The sequence below is a fragment of the Brienomyrus brachyistius genome, chromosome 5 (genome assembly GCF_023856365.1).
Source record: "Brienomyrus brachyistius isolate T26 chromosome 5, BBRACH_0.4, whole genome shotgun sequence".
Taxonomy (NCBI): Eukaryota; Metazoa; Chordata; class Actinopteri; order Osteoglossiformes; family Mormyridae; genus Brienomyrus; species Brienomyrus brachyistius.
Genome location: NC_064537.1, coordinates 22,166,969 through 22,181,158, shown reverse-complemented (window position 1 = coordinate 22,181,158; position 14,190 = coordinate 22,166,969). Strand labels below are relative to the sequence as shown.

Below are 14,190 nucleotides of genomic sequence, written 5' to 3'. Positions count from 1 at the left end.
GTATGAGAAGGAGGGGTGAGACTGTTAGTGGGGCTGATTTCAGTTAGGTCGTCAGGTTTGGTGTGTGTTTGTGTAAGGGGGCTCATTTCCGTCAGGTACTGTGTGTGTGTGTGTGTGTGTGTGAGAGAGAGGGAGGAAGAGAGAGAGAGGGGGGGGCTCATTTCAGTCAGGTACTGTGTGTGTATGTGTGTGTGTGAGAGAGAGAGAGAGGAAGAGAGAGAGGGGGGTCATTTTATTTAGGTACGGTGAGTGTGTGTGTGAGAGGGGCCTCATTTCAGTCAGGTGCAGTGAGTGTGCATGTGAGAGGGGGCTCATTTCAGTCAGGTGCAGTGAGTGTGCATGTGAGAGCGGGCTCATTTCAGTCAGGTGCAGTGAGTGTGCATGTGAGAGGGGGCTCATTTGAGTCAGGTGCATAGAGTGTGCATATGAGAGGGGCTCATTTGAGTCAGGTGCAGTGAGTGTGCATGTGAGAGGGGGCTCATTTCAGTCAGGTGCAGTGAGTGTGCTTGTGAGAGGGGGTTAATTTCAGTCCGGTGCTGTGAGTGTGCATGTGAGAGGGGGCTCATTTGAGTCAGGTGCATTGAGTGTGCATATGAGAGGGGCTCATTTGAGTCAGGTGCAGTGAGTGTGCATGTGAGAGGAGGCTCATTTCAGTCAGGTGCAGTGAGTGTGCTTGTGAGAGGGGGTTCATTTCAGTCCAGTGCTGTGAGTGTGCTTGTGAGAGGGGGTTCATTTCAGTCAGGTGCAGTGAGTGTGCTTGTGAGAGGGGGTTCATTTCAGTCAGGTGCAGTGAGTGTGCTTGTGAGAGGAGGCTCATTTCAGTCAGGTGCAGTGAGTGTGCTTGTGAGAGGGGGTTCATTTCAGTCCAGTGCTGTGAGTGTGCTTGTGAGAGGGGGTTCATTTCAGTCAGGTGCAGTGAGTGTGCTTGTGAGAGGGGGTTCATTTCAGTCAGGTGCAGTGAGTGTGCTTGTGAGAGGGGGTTCATTTCAGTCAGGTGCAGTGAGTGTGCTTGTGAGAGGGGGTTCATTTCAGTCCGGTGCTGTGAGTGTGCATGTGAGAGGGGGCTCATTTCAGTCAGGTGCAGTGAGTGTGCATGTGAGAGGGGGTTCATTTCAGTCCGGTGCTGTGAGTGTGTATGTGAGAGGGGGCTCATTTCAGTCAGGTGCAGTGAGTGTGCATGTGAGAGGGGGTTCATTTCAGTCCGGTGCTGTGAGTGTGCATGTGAGAGGGGGCTCCTTTCAGGCAGGTCTGGTGAGTGTTCGTGTGTGTGCCCATACCTCAGCTGTGCGATGTGTGTCGGACCGTGACCAGGGGAAGCACTGTAACGCCCATTAGTGTGTGTACGCGAGCACAGCTTGCACAGAGGATTACATTAATTCGACTGGTACAGATGAAGCAATATCTGGAGGCTACTGTAATTAGGGCAAATTCAATTTGACTGAAATACTTCATTATATACCTGCCAACAACACAGGAGAGTGATGGCCATATTTTCTTTTTCAATTTCTTTTTTTTCCCTTCATTAATGGTTTGGAATTAATTAAGTGCCAAAGTCAGCCCTGGTGTTCCACGATTGTACCCCCCCTAGCCCCCCCCAGCAGGCAGGCTAGCAGAGGGAGGGCCAGGTTAGTCTGATCTGAACTCACAAGACAGTGCGGCTGTGGAAAGGTCAGGAACGTTCGGAGCCTGTCCAGTGTAACCCACTGACATCATACGACTTCCTCCTGTAATTTAATAGTTTGGCGACGGAACGTGAATCGCGAGGTTAATTACGTGATTACATTTCAGCCAGCCGAGGAACTCGGCTGCGGGGCCGGAGGCTGGGGGAGGCGCGCTCAGGCGCTCCTTCCAAAACTCTCCCAATTATGCCTCTCACATTGCCCACGTCCTTCCCGTTTCACACTTTCTGTTTAACATTTATTTAAACTGGCTCCCAAGCCGTTTGGTAATAAGGTCTCACGGAAGGCGCGTGGAAAAAAGCTTATCTAATTATTTTCCCTCATTGTTTTTGAAACGCCGATGGGATGCCGCCTCCTCCCTAGCGTCCCTGCCGTCTCGCTGAAATACTTGTTTTCAAGGCTCCTCGGCGTTTAATCTTGAGGGGTCTGTTTCTTTGTTTATATCTGTCTGCGCTTGATTCGCTCGCCGGCTTTCACTGGTTACCCAGAGTAATTGACAAGCCTCTTGGACGGATGGCGAAGGGGCCCTACACACGCGGCGGCGGCGAAGAAGGCAGAGACGACCCGCAGCATACGCCGCATAGCTGATTCAGCTTTACGCTCTTTACATGTCATTGGCGGGTAAATAGAAAAACGCGCTTTGGATGTAGCCTTCCGCCGCGTCCCCACAAACCTGCACGTGGTGGCTAGAGAAGCGCATGCTTAATGCATCTCTAAATAGTCTCTGCTCCTTCTCTACCTCCATTCAATGTCGCAAATACAGAAAACCACCTCACCAGCTCAGCATCTGACATACTGCACCTATTTCAAACCAGGTTCGTTTATAGATGCGGTGAAGACGAGCGTATTGGATGCTGACTCGGCGGAGTGCGGAGCCGCGGCGATCCTGGCAGCTTATCCGGCATCTCAGCGACGCACGGGGCTGCCTCGGCGCCGCTCTGCGCACCGCAACAGATGCTGAAACAAGAGGGCTCCGCACCGGCTCAGCCCTGCCGCCAACCCGCCTCGCCTCGGCGCGGAAGGTTAATTAAGAGGAACCGTAATATGCACCGGTCCCGTTGCACGGCCCGGAGAACACATTAGACAAATTGCAGCAACAGTTCAATATGTGGCCGGCGAGATTCCTCAGCACCGCTGACAGGGGAGAAGCAGAAGGAGCGGACCTGGCACCGGGCCTCAGAAATCCTTCAAACCGCCTTCCGTCAGGGGCCGGCTCACGCCAAACTTATCTTTGATCTGAATAAGAAGCTGGAGGCCCTGGAGCCCAGTGCCGCCCGCATTATTCACGGCAACTTCAAAGGGCGCATAATTAAATTCACAGAAAATTTCAACAAAGATGTGGCTGGGCGGCGGGCGCAGTGGAAGGAAAAATGGGGGGCGGGGCTTCGCGGGGGCGGGGGCCACGGGCCGGCTGTGCCAGAGGGCTTCTCCTATCGGGGTCCTGACTGAAGCAGGGAAGGGCACCTGGATAGAAACGATCCTCGGGGGGCCGGGCGGGGGCTCTTCCTGCACTCATGTCACAGGAAACTCCCGCGGCCACATGTAGCTGGAGGGCCAATCGGATTAAAGCGGCGGAGGTATCACGCCGCCACATGTGGCCGGTTACACGGCACACTTCAAAAGCGTGCCGGGGACAGAGCTGAGGGGGATGCTGACGCAGCCCTGAAAGTTTACAGCACAGTCAAACGCGCCTCCTACACTCTGGAACGAAGCTGCGATCACGTGCTCCTATCCCACACTGCACACTTCACACCCAGGTCTGTGTCAGAGCGTGCCGGGGTGAAGGTCAGGAGCTCAGAGCCCAGTCGGGCCTCACGTGGTCCCGTGACCCTCCCCGTGAGACTCGACCCGGCGGACCACATCTCACCCTAAAAATAGCTGCCCCATCCATCACCCTTTCAGGTATGATTGAGGGAGAGAGGTAATCAATAGGTGCACCCCCATGGCTGCCAATGTCAGGAATTTTTTTTCCTGTCAGAATTTATAAAAGAGGAGGTGTGAGGTTAGCAAAGTGCTCTAAGAAACTGCTGAGTCGCTCGGAGCCCACTGAGTTTTATTCATCTTATCAAATTACAGACGCCTCAATAACCCTCCTCTGGAGAAGGAGAAGAAGAGTGAGATCCCTCCCCTAGTGCCCTCCGGTGCTGCTCCTCCTCCTCGGCCTTCCATCGTCTATGTGAAAAGCGGCATTCACTGGGGCAGCAGCCATGCAGGTCGCTAGGGCGGAAAACGGCTGCCTGGTGACCGGCAGATGTGGGCCTCCTTCCAGACCCCGGGTACCGTCCCAGAGAATTTTACTTCTGCCCCAGTGGCTCCTTTCCACTGGGAACCAGCTGGTCCTCCCTGCGGGACGGGCCCGTCCGTGCTGGTGCCATGTGGGGTCGTGGCTCTGCGCCCCCGGCATGGGGACGTCCGGCCCTTGGCCGGGTCCCTTTCCGCACGGACGCCCACGTTTCCTGCTGCCAGGAAGCTAAACCTCCAACCGTCACACAGCATTGACGCAAACAAACGATCCGAGCCTTTTATGCTCAGCTGCCATGTATCTCACATGTACAGCTGGGTGACGCGACAACCCATAATATTCACCAAGCCGTGTGCCACTAAAGCACAGCGCCTCCGCATTACCCTGACCTACCTGTACCCCAAACAAGGTGTGCTTGTTATGGTAACTGCACAAGGTGTAGAAACACTGAGCGACACCCATACCGGGACGTTCCTCACGCTAATGAATGCAGTGTCATTACAGTGGAGAGCCTCCCACAGGCTCTGCACCAATGACTCGTCTGCGGGCGGTAATAGCACATGACACGATAACACCGCCATCGAGGCTTGTTTGCCAACCTGTTCCCGCACACGTTACTCCATCCATCTGCCACAAAAACACACACAGACACATACACAGACACCAGGAATGATCAGCCTCAGCAGCCATCATCTTAATTTCTAATTATCCTTGATTAATCTATGTAAATGGGGGTTAATCTAAACTTATTGAAACCATTTCCGCGTTGTTTCTTTCTGGGAGAAGGTGTATAAATTAACATAAATATTTATCTTACTTTCATTAATTAATTCCTGGCTCGTTCTCCTGATCATTGCGACAATTAGTGGTAATTAAGAGTTGCTGTTTGTAGGAAGTGGCCTGTTGATTAGCAGATATTGAAAGGCTGTGAGTTTGATGAGTGGTTCCCAGCTCCATCTCTGCCTCTGCTGTGACATCGCAGACAGGGGGACTTCCTGGAGCCCTGCACCATTCTGCACCATTGTCTGTTTTTTTCCCGCTCAAAGCATTTTTCATGAAATGTTTTGAAACACTCAAAGGACTTTAGAGGGGCCCCAGATGGTATAAAGGCAACATGGCAACAACCACACATCAGATCAACATGAAGAGCTGAACCAGTCCTGTTGGAGATTCCAGATCTGGGATCTTTTATTGGCTGTGAGTAGCAGGATTCTGGGAATGCCTATTCGCTCAGCCCTGCGCTGTGCAGAAAGCAGCTGATAGTACACAAACAAACAGAGGGCTGACCTGCAATAATGCAGAGAAAACAAGAAAGGCTTAGATATTACAATTTACGTAAACTGTTCACCCAAATAGGTGGCTACCAAGAGAATAGACCTTAAAATGTAAGACCATAAACAGATCCAGTCCAAACAAAATAAGCTTTCTTGGTTGAGGTAATGGTGGTCTTGATGGTGGAGGACTCAAAGCCGCCGAGGTGAAAGATCACGGACCGCATTCCTCAGTCGTCATTAACCAATGGGATCGGAGTCGAAAGTCCCCACGTCAGGACGCGGCTTCGCGGAAGGTGCCATCCGAGCACCGCATTTCGAGAGAGTGAGGTCCACCACAAACCCCCCCAATGCCAACGGATGCTGCCTCTCAGGCCGCCCCCCCGGCCCCCCCAGTCACGAGTCACGGAAATGTTCGGCTGAAGAGAAATAATCCACAAGCCAGTTCTCCTGGGACTTTGCCCAGTGGCTTAAAGGATGTAATATCACAAAGGGAGGGGAGGTGGGAGATGATGGGGGGATGGGGGGGGGGGTTCCACCACGAACGCACCTAAAACCCACTGAAAGCCGAGGAGTGCGCAGCGTGCAATAACAGTGCAGGGCCGCACAGCCCTAACTCAGTTCTGAAGTTTCATTGCCTGGAAGCCCCAGTCAGACTCGCCACTTTAATTCACCTGTTATTGTGGGGAAGTGAATTCAAGGCCTCCTTAAATGTTTTTTGGATGTGGAAAATATTAGAGAGGCAATATCAGCGAGAGAAAGAGAAGAGTAAAAAAAACGCAGAAATAAAAAACAGTCTTTCGTATACGTGGTTAGGGTTTCGGAGCTCATCCTGGTTCTATAAAATATTTCAGCGTAGAAAATGAGAACATATATTTATAACCCTATATCCAGATGAATTCTGCTAGAAGTACAACAATTTAAATACAATATTGTTAAAAATCCATGTTACTAATTAACTATTATTATTACATTTAATAAGCAAGATTTAGCTAGATTTTTAGCTAACATATTTTGTTGTCCCTTAATAATATCTAAATTACAGGCAAAATGGAATGAAATCTCTTTTTTTTTGACAGACATTCTAATGTTATTTTACGTAAATTGGTGCAAACTGCTTCCCCTCTCTAGCACACGTAACTATTTCATTTTATTGTAAGAACAATTCCTCTGTTTGACCTGTCTTTAATTTGAATATTTCTGTTAATTTTACCCCCAGAAACATAGTGTTCCATTCCATTACTAGGGTAGGGCTCAAAGGGAGAATGCTTTTCACTATCTAAGTGATAGAATGAAAAACTTGTCTTAAGACAATTAACAAAAGAGTAATCATCAAGCTGAATCCTTCCTGACTGGTCATATTTAAAATTCCACTGAACTTAACTGTTCTCCCTTCTATCATGGCAAGAATATCGACAAGACAGAGGCTAAATTCATGGCAGGGTGGCTGCTTACCTCGTCTTCCCTTCCACATACAGGCTTTCCAATGAGCAGCCTCGTAAACGCCGACTGCTACGGACCCGCGCTCTCCGCTAACCTTGCCCGCCTGCGCTCCTTTTCTCCGAGCATGTCACCGAACCTCATGCTGCTTCAGACACTTCGCACAAGGCTCTGCTAAGCATAACAGCATGACAACTGCGCTATCAGACGGGCGTCGTCGCAGATAAACGGAAGAGTTTTTTTTTTTTCTCCCCTGGAACATAACTGATCCGGGGCATAATGCAAAGAAAGAAACAAATCCCCGCCGCGTTTGGCCAAGACGTAAAAACAATCACCGATTTATATCAGGTTGGATTCCTCCCGTATGGATAGAAGAACCACGAATGGCGTTGTGAGGCCGTTGTTATCACCACCAGTGATGCGGCACGGAGGTTCGGGGTCAGCTGGCAGAATAACGACAGCGGAATAAAAACGAGCGGGAACTCAGCGTGGGGCAATTGAGGACTGAGGATTACGCGTGCTGGTGGCTGCCGTAAACTGAAAGGAGTGAGCGCGGGGGTAGAGAGGGAGGAGGCCCGTGTGTTTGTGCTGTGAGGCAGGCATCCATCTGGGCCACGGCGCTGCTCGCAGGCTGCCCCGATGGCACCACTTTATGCAGTGTCAATGTTTCAGCAGGTGTATGTGGGAGTTAACAGCCCAGCATGATGTACACCTGCAAAGGCATTAAAAATTAAACAGGCCCCTGCACTAAATACCATCCATCACGGCGCAGGCCTGAGCCGCTCGCAGAGGAGGGGAGAGGACGCAAACAGCTCCCCAGTGGGACGGCGGGGGGCCACAGGAAGACCCCACCCGACGCCTGTCTGCAGCGTCATGGCGACCTTGATTGAAAACGCCCGATTCTAAATGAACTATCTGTCTCGGCTTGGGTTCAGCCAGCTGAATGCGATTGGGTTCGAGGCACATGCACTTGGAAAGGCGACGGCACTGCCCGCTCTATTCGTCAAATGCAGTTTTCATCGGGCGAGGGTACTCGGATTAAAGTGCGTCAACGATTTAATTAGTGCGCCCAGGTGACAGAGCTGGCAGCTGCTTTCGAGCAAGCAAGCAGATTTAAAGAGGCGGCGGGGGCGAGCGGGGGTGGGCGGGTGGCGGCTTCTTGCAATGCCACTAAAGCGCTAGGGGGTGCCGGAGAGCAGCAGCTTCCCGCGGAGGGCCGGCGGCGAGGAGCAGGCTAGCGGAACGTCCACATTAGCGCGATGGCCCTGTCGAGCCTCTCTGGGAAGTGTCTGGAGGAAAAACAAACAGAGCACATGAAGGACGGGCGGTGGGGGGGGGGGGGGGGGGTGGGAGCGCGGCTGGCCGCGTCCCTGGGCCGCCAAGGCCAAAAAGAGAACGACCGCGGGGCACGTTCGGCCTCCCGCAAAGTTAAAAGCAGGCGGAGGTGAAGGCCGCGTCCCCACCCCTCCGCATCACCGCTAACGGCGGAGCCATGCCAGGGGGGGCAGGGGTACCGGTGGATGGCTTCCGAAATGAGCTGCGCACAGAATGGAAACGATGCAGGCTTCTCGCCTTGGGAGGTAATGAGGAGACGATTCTATAAGGAGGGATGGCATGAAGTAAACAGCGGAAAAAAGGTGCTAATTAAATACCAACAGTGCTTTTCTGACCTTTAAATAACACACTACACGAGACTTAAGAGGATAACCTGTTCCAACTCCGACCTTGCCTTAACACTCTTTTTTCTAATGAACTTACATAAGTGCTGAGCACCTAACCTGATGCTACCTTAGAGTAAAGCTAAGCCATGTCTACAGGATGAACGCGTATGCACAAGGCCACGTCGTACTACCAGGAGAACGCCCTATACACAAGGCCACAGCGTACCACCAGGAGAACGCCGTATACACAAGGCCACAGCGTACCACCAGGAGAACGCCCTATACACAAGGCCACAGTGTACCACCAGGAGAACGCCCTATACACAAGGCCACAGCGTACCACCAGGAGAACGCCGTATACACAAGGCCACAGCGTACCACCAGGAGAACGCCGTATACACAAGGCCACAGCGTACCACCAGGAGAACGCCGTATACACAAGGCCACAGCGTACCACCAGGAGAACGCCGTATACACAAGGCCACAGCGTACCACCAGGAGAACGCCGTATACACAAGGCCACAGCGTACCACCAGAAGAACGCCGTATACACAAGGCCACAGCGTACCACCAGGAGAACGCCGTATACACAAGGCCACAGCGTACCACCAGGAGAACGCCGTATACACAAGGCCACGTCGTACTACCAGGAGAATCCCGTATACACAAGGCCACAGCGTACCACCAGGAGAACGCCGTATACACAAGGCCACAGCGTACCACCAGGAGAACGCCGTATACACAAGGCCACAGCGTACCACCAGGAGAACGCTGTATACACAAGGCCACGCCGTACCACCAGGAGAACGCTGTATACACAAGGCCACAGCGGACCACCAGGAGAACGCCGTATACACAAGGCCACAGCGTACCACCAGGAGAATGCTGTATACACAAGGCCACAGCGGACCACCAGGAGAACGCCGTATACACAAGGCCACGTCGTACTACCAGGAGAATCCCGTATACACAAGGCCACAGCGGACCACCAGGAGAACGCCGTATACACAAGGCCACAGCGTACCACCAGGAGAACGCCGTATACACAAGGCCACAGCGTACCACCAGGAGAACGCTGTATACACAAGGCCACGCCGTACCACCAGGAGAACGCCGTATACACAAGGCCACAGCGTACCACCAGGAAAACGCCGTATACACAAGGCCACAGCGTACCACCAGGAGAACGCCGTATACACAAGGCCACAGCGTACCACCAGGAGAACGCTGTATACACAAGGCCACGCCGTACCACCAGGAGAACGCCGTATACACAAGGCCACAGCGTACCACCAGGAGAACGCCGTATACACAAGGCCACAGCGTACCACCAGGAGAACGCTGTATACACAAGGCCACGCCGTACCACCAGGAGAACGCTGTATACACAAGGCCACAGCGTACCACCAGGAGAACGCTGTATACACAAGGCCACGCCGTACCACCAGGAGAACGCCGTATACACAGGGCCACCCTGTACCAACAGGAGAACCTCATATACACAAGGCCACGCTGTACCAACAGGAGAACCTCATATACACAAGGCCACGCTGTACCAACAGGAGAACATCATATACATAAGGGCATGCTGTACCAACAAGAGAACGTCATATACATAAGGGCATGCTGTACCAACAAGAGAACGTCATATACACAAGGGCACGCCGTACCAACAGGAGAACCTCATATACACAAGGGCACGCCGTACCAACAGGAGAACCTCATATACACAAGGGCACGCCACACCAACAGGAGAACGTCATATACACAAGAGCACGCCGTACCAACAGGAGAACCTCATATACACAAGGGCACGCAATACCAACAGGAGAACCTCATATACACAAGGGCACGCAGTACCAACAGGAGAACCTCATATACACAAGGGCACGCTGTACCAACAGGAGAACCTCATATACACAAGGGCACGCCGTACCAACAGGAGAACCTCATATATACAAGGGTACGCCGTACCAACAGGAGAACCTTATATACACATGAGCACGCCGTACCAACAGGAGAACGTCATATACACAAGGCCTCGCTGTACCAACAGCAGAACCTCATATACATAAGGGTACGCCGTACCAACAGCAGAACCTCATATACATAAGGGCACATCGTACCAACAGGAGAACCTCATATACACAAGGGCACGCCATACCAACAGGAGAACCTCATATACACAAGGGCACACCGTACCTTGCCTTATACCCTGTGTTATATACACAAGGCCACACTGTATCAACAGGAGAACCTCATATACACAAGGGCACACCGTACCTTGCCTTATACCCTGTGTTATATACACAAGGCCACACTGTATCAACAGGTGAACATCATATACACAAAGTCACACTGTACCAACAGGAAAACGTCATATATACACTGGTGAATTATATCCACTTCATAAAAGCAACCCAGATCCAGCAGAGAATACCCGATCGACAGTACCAAAGCACATCCACAGGACCAAGCTGTGCTTCTCACTCAAAGACAGGGACATGAAGAGCAGGCCATACCCTGCCTGTCCCCTAGTTTTAGGCAGAGCCAGCCTAGGGGCTTTTGTAGGGCTTTTATCCTGCAATGGTGCAAGGCATTGGGGTTGCAGGGCCGAGAGAGAGAGAGAGAGAGAGAGAGAGAGAGAGAGAGAGATGGTATGGAGGTGTGATGGATAGAGGAGCTGTCTTTAAACCCTTAATTTATGGAAGAATTAAAGTGGCTGAGCAGATGGAGACAGATACAGTGGGACACAAGCTGTCTCACACACACCAGCCCCTGTCGTAAATTACGTTGAGCAATGGAAAATTTATGAGGCACAAATATCTCACTACCAGCCTATCATTTCCTAAGCAGTGTCACTGTAATTCTTTCCCGAGCTGTCTAAACACACAGATAAAGAAGGCCATACCTGGCATGGACCAAGGTTGGGTGGGTGGGTGGGTAGGTGGGTGGGTCGATAGATAGATAGATAGATAGATAGATAGATAGATAGATAGATAGATAGATAGATAGATAGATAGATAGATAGATAGATAGATAGATAGATAGATAGAGAGGCACTGGGTAATGAGGTAGTAAACTGACTTGTGTGCACGTATGCAGAGGAAAAACCAGTGGAAAAATGTCAAAGCCAGTGTATTCAGGTCTGGCATGAAGCAACTTTGAACAATTAGGCAATATTTTGGTTGCAGCTGCTTTCCACTCTGAATGACCAGGTTTTACATGCAAGTGGACCACCAATGTGCATCACCCACTGCTATACGACAGGGTGCCGGTGCGTCAGCCGGGTGCTGGGTACGGTCAGAGCGCGGCCGAATGTGGCGCACCGGGGGAAACATGTTCCCAGCATGTAGGGGGGCCTGATGCCGGCTGAGGGCAGGAATGAGTCTGATTAGGAATTCTGTTCTAATTCCGAGACGTGTGACATATTTTTAGTGAGCGCTCGCTGTGAGACCCAGAGCTTACCCGGGCTTATTAGAGAACAGGTAGAGTACAGTGCTGGGGATTGTGTTCTCACACTGCCCGGTAAGATTGGATTCCTGGCCATGAAATTCGAGTGCGACGCCAGCAACATGGAGCATTCGCCGGGCAACGGCGTCCAATTTACACAGTAATTTTCCACTCACTTACTGCTAAGCTAAAGCACTTTCTATCTATCATATTAATACCACGGTGTCATACAATTGAATGCGAACGCTGTTAATTAGCCCGTCCTGGAAGCGCCGCAGTCAGATCACTTCAAAGGCAATTTATTACAGTTCATCGAGGAAACGGGGAGAAGGCAAAAGAGATTACACACGCATAGTGTCAATTATGATAGCCATCTGACTTTATCGATAAAACGGGTGGGTGATCAAATTACCCTTTCCTGCAGTAACATGCCTCTTCTGATAGAGTGGCTTCACCGTTTCCAAATCTGAAGCCTTCCTTTCTTTCGGACGCTTTTTCTTTTGAAAGCGTTAATTGATTAGGAGTCCTGTTTTATTGTCTCAACAATCACCACAGGCCATCTTTGCTGTCACATGACGGTCACATGACCACCCCCCACCCCCCAGTTGGGAACGTGGCGACCCCTTCCAGCGAGGAACCTCTTTAGAGCTGCGTTTCCCGATAGAGACGCAGCATTCATTAGCAGTGGTCATTTGCAGAGCGAGATTGTGACACTGCGGCGCTCCTCGTGTGATAAAATATACCTGCTGCCTTTCAGACGACTTCAGTGATATGGGGGTGGGCGGGCAGAAGCTGTAATGAATGTGCAGTTTGGGGGTTAAAAATGCCTGGAGGTCATTAGTTCATTCAATGGACACACAAAAGGTCATGACATAGCCCTGGGTGGGCGTGGTGGGAGATCAGCCGTGCCCCCCGCAGTGGCGGGGAGGACAGCAGGGGTGGCGCCCTTCACCAGTTCTCCCCAGAGAGAGCCCTTGCGCTGCACATAAGCCTGCCTCTCCCAGGAGCAGCTACACTACGGCACATCCAGAATACACGGGCAATGCTTCAGGTACCCTAGCAAAAAAAAATAAAATAAAACTCCCTAAACCCACACACAATCCAGAGGTTGATGGAGGCTGGCTCCTTTCGTAATTTTTTTGAGAGAAACAGTGCCGTCGTCCCCTGGGACCTAATAATACCTCATAAGCACATCCAGAAGAACCCTGAGGCAGTGAGCCTTCCCAAGGATCTCACCTTGATAGATGATTTGGAGAAACACAGAGTCGAGTTCGTACAGCGCAGCCCTGGAAACAGCAGTGGGGGAAGCTCTGCATTATTTAAAGCCGCATCCTTAAAAACAGGCTGTGGCCGCCGCTCGCTAACGTGCAAGTGGGCCGAACTAAAAAAAGGAGAAAAATACGAAACCCTAAAAGGCAGCACATCTCCGAGCTGCCCATGGAGCCACAGTGAGATCTCTGCAGGACATTTTACAGATTTTAATGCTAGTTTTGGTGCAGGTGACTGCGTTCTGCACACCCGCCAATGAAACAAAGGCCTGGCCCCTCCCACTCTGAAGCCATTGGCCCAGTGTAACCTGATGAGGTGCCTGTATTTCTTAGCCGACATATGGTAGCGAAGAACATGACAGAACTATAGTTATATGAAACTACTGGAAAAAGCAAGATTAAAACATGTCTGCTAAGTACTATACAGTAAAATGTATTAAGCCATCTAATTTATCTAATAAATTGTCTTCTATGAAGTCATCTAATTTATCGAATAAATCAACTGAAGCAACATATCAAATTTAATAATAATAATAATAAGAAGAAGAATTATTATTATTATAATCATCATCATCGACATCATCATTCGGGACAACGAGAGTGAAGCGCCCTCTTCCTCTGTCTTTCTTACTCCGCCGCCCCCCCATAACTGACACTTCAGTGACCCCCCCGGGTGCCCTTTGAACTTCTCTCACCGCTGCTCCTGTTCCCAGCTCCTCCGGCAGCACAACCCGAGCCCGAACGCCACGTCGTATTGATTTAATCATAAATTAAGCACATAATAATCACCGATGCTTCAAATCAAACGCGTTCAAATAGTAATAAAGAGATAAAAAAAAAAACAGAAAAGTGAAAAGACATAAGGGATGCAGGAATCAAGCTGTTTAAGTACCGCTAAACCCAAATCCTCTTTAACAGCTGTACAAGCGCAGTCGGCAGGGGGAACCACCCCCTCACCCGAACCTCTTTATGTTAAATCAGACAGACCAGCCGATTTTTAAAAGCAAAACAAACAGGTTAAAAAGTCAGCAAAATCCACAACGACAAGTATTAAGACAATTACTGAATGCGCGTGGTTTCTGATGAATCAGCAGCATTCCGAAGTATACAAAGGATTACGAATAGCGAACATTTAATTAAAGACCAAATAATCCAGGAAAGCTGGAAAACGTTTAT

General features: G+C 50.7%; 1 protein-coding gene across 7 annotated transcripts in view; it reads right to left on the bottom strand.

Annotated features, from left to right (window-relative positions):
* Positions 1 to 14,190, bottom strand: part of rbfox3a (RNA binding fox-1 homolog 3a) — a 421,773-nt gene that overhangs the window by 77,138 nt on the left and 330,445 nt on the right. Inside the window, exon 1 of one of the 7 annotated variants that reach the window (XM_049015632.1) lies at positions 6,648 to 6,755. The exons of the other annotated variants lie outside the window; for them this stretch is intronic. The gene's annotated coding sequence lies outside the window, so the exon portion shown is untranslated. Of the gene's footprint in view, positions 1 to 6,647; positions 6,756 to 14,190 lie in introns of those variants that run through there. 7 annotated transcript variants of the gene reach the window in all.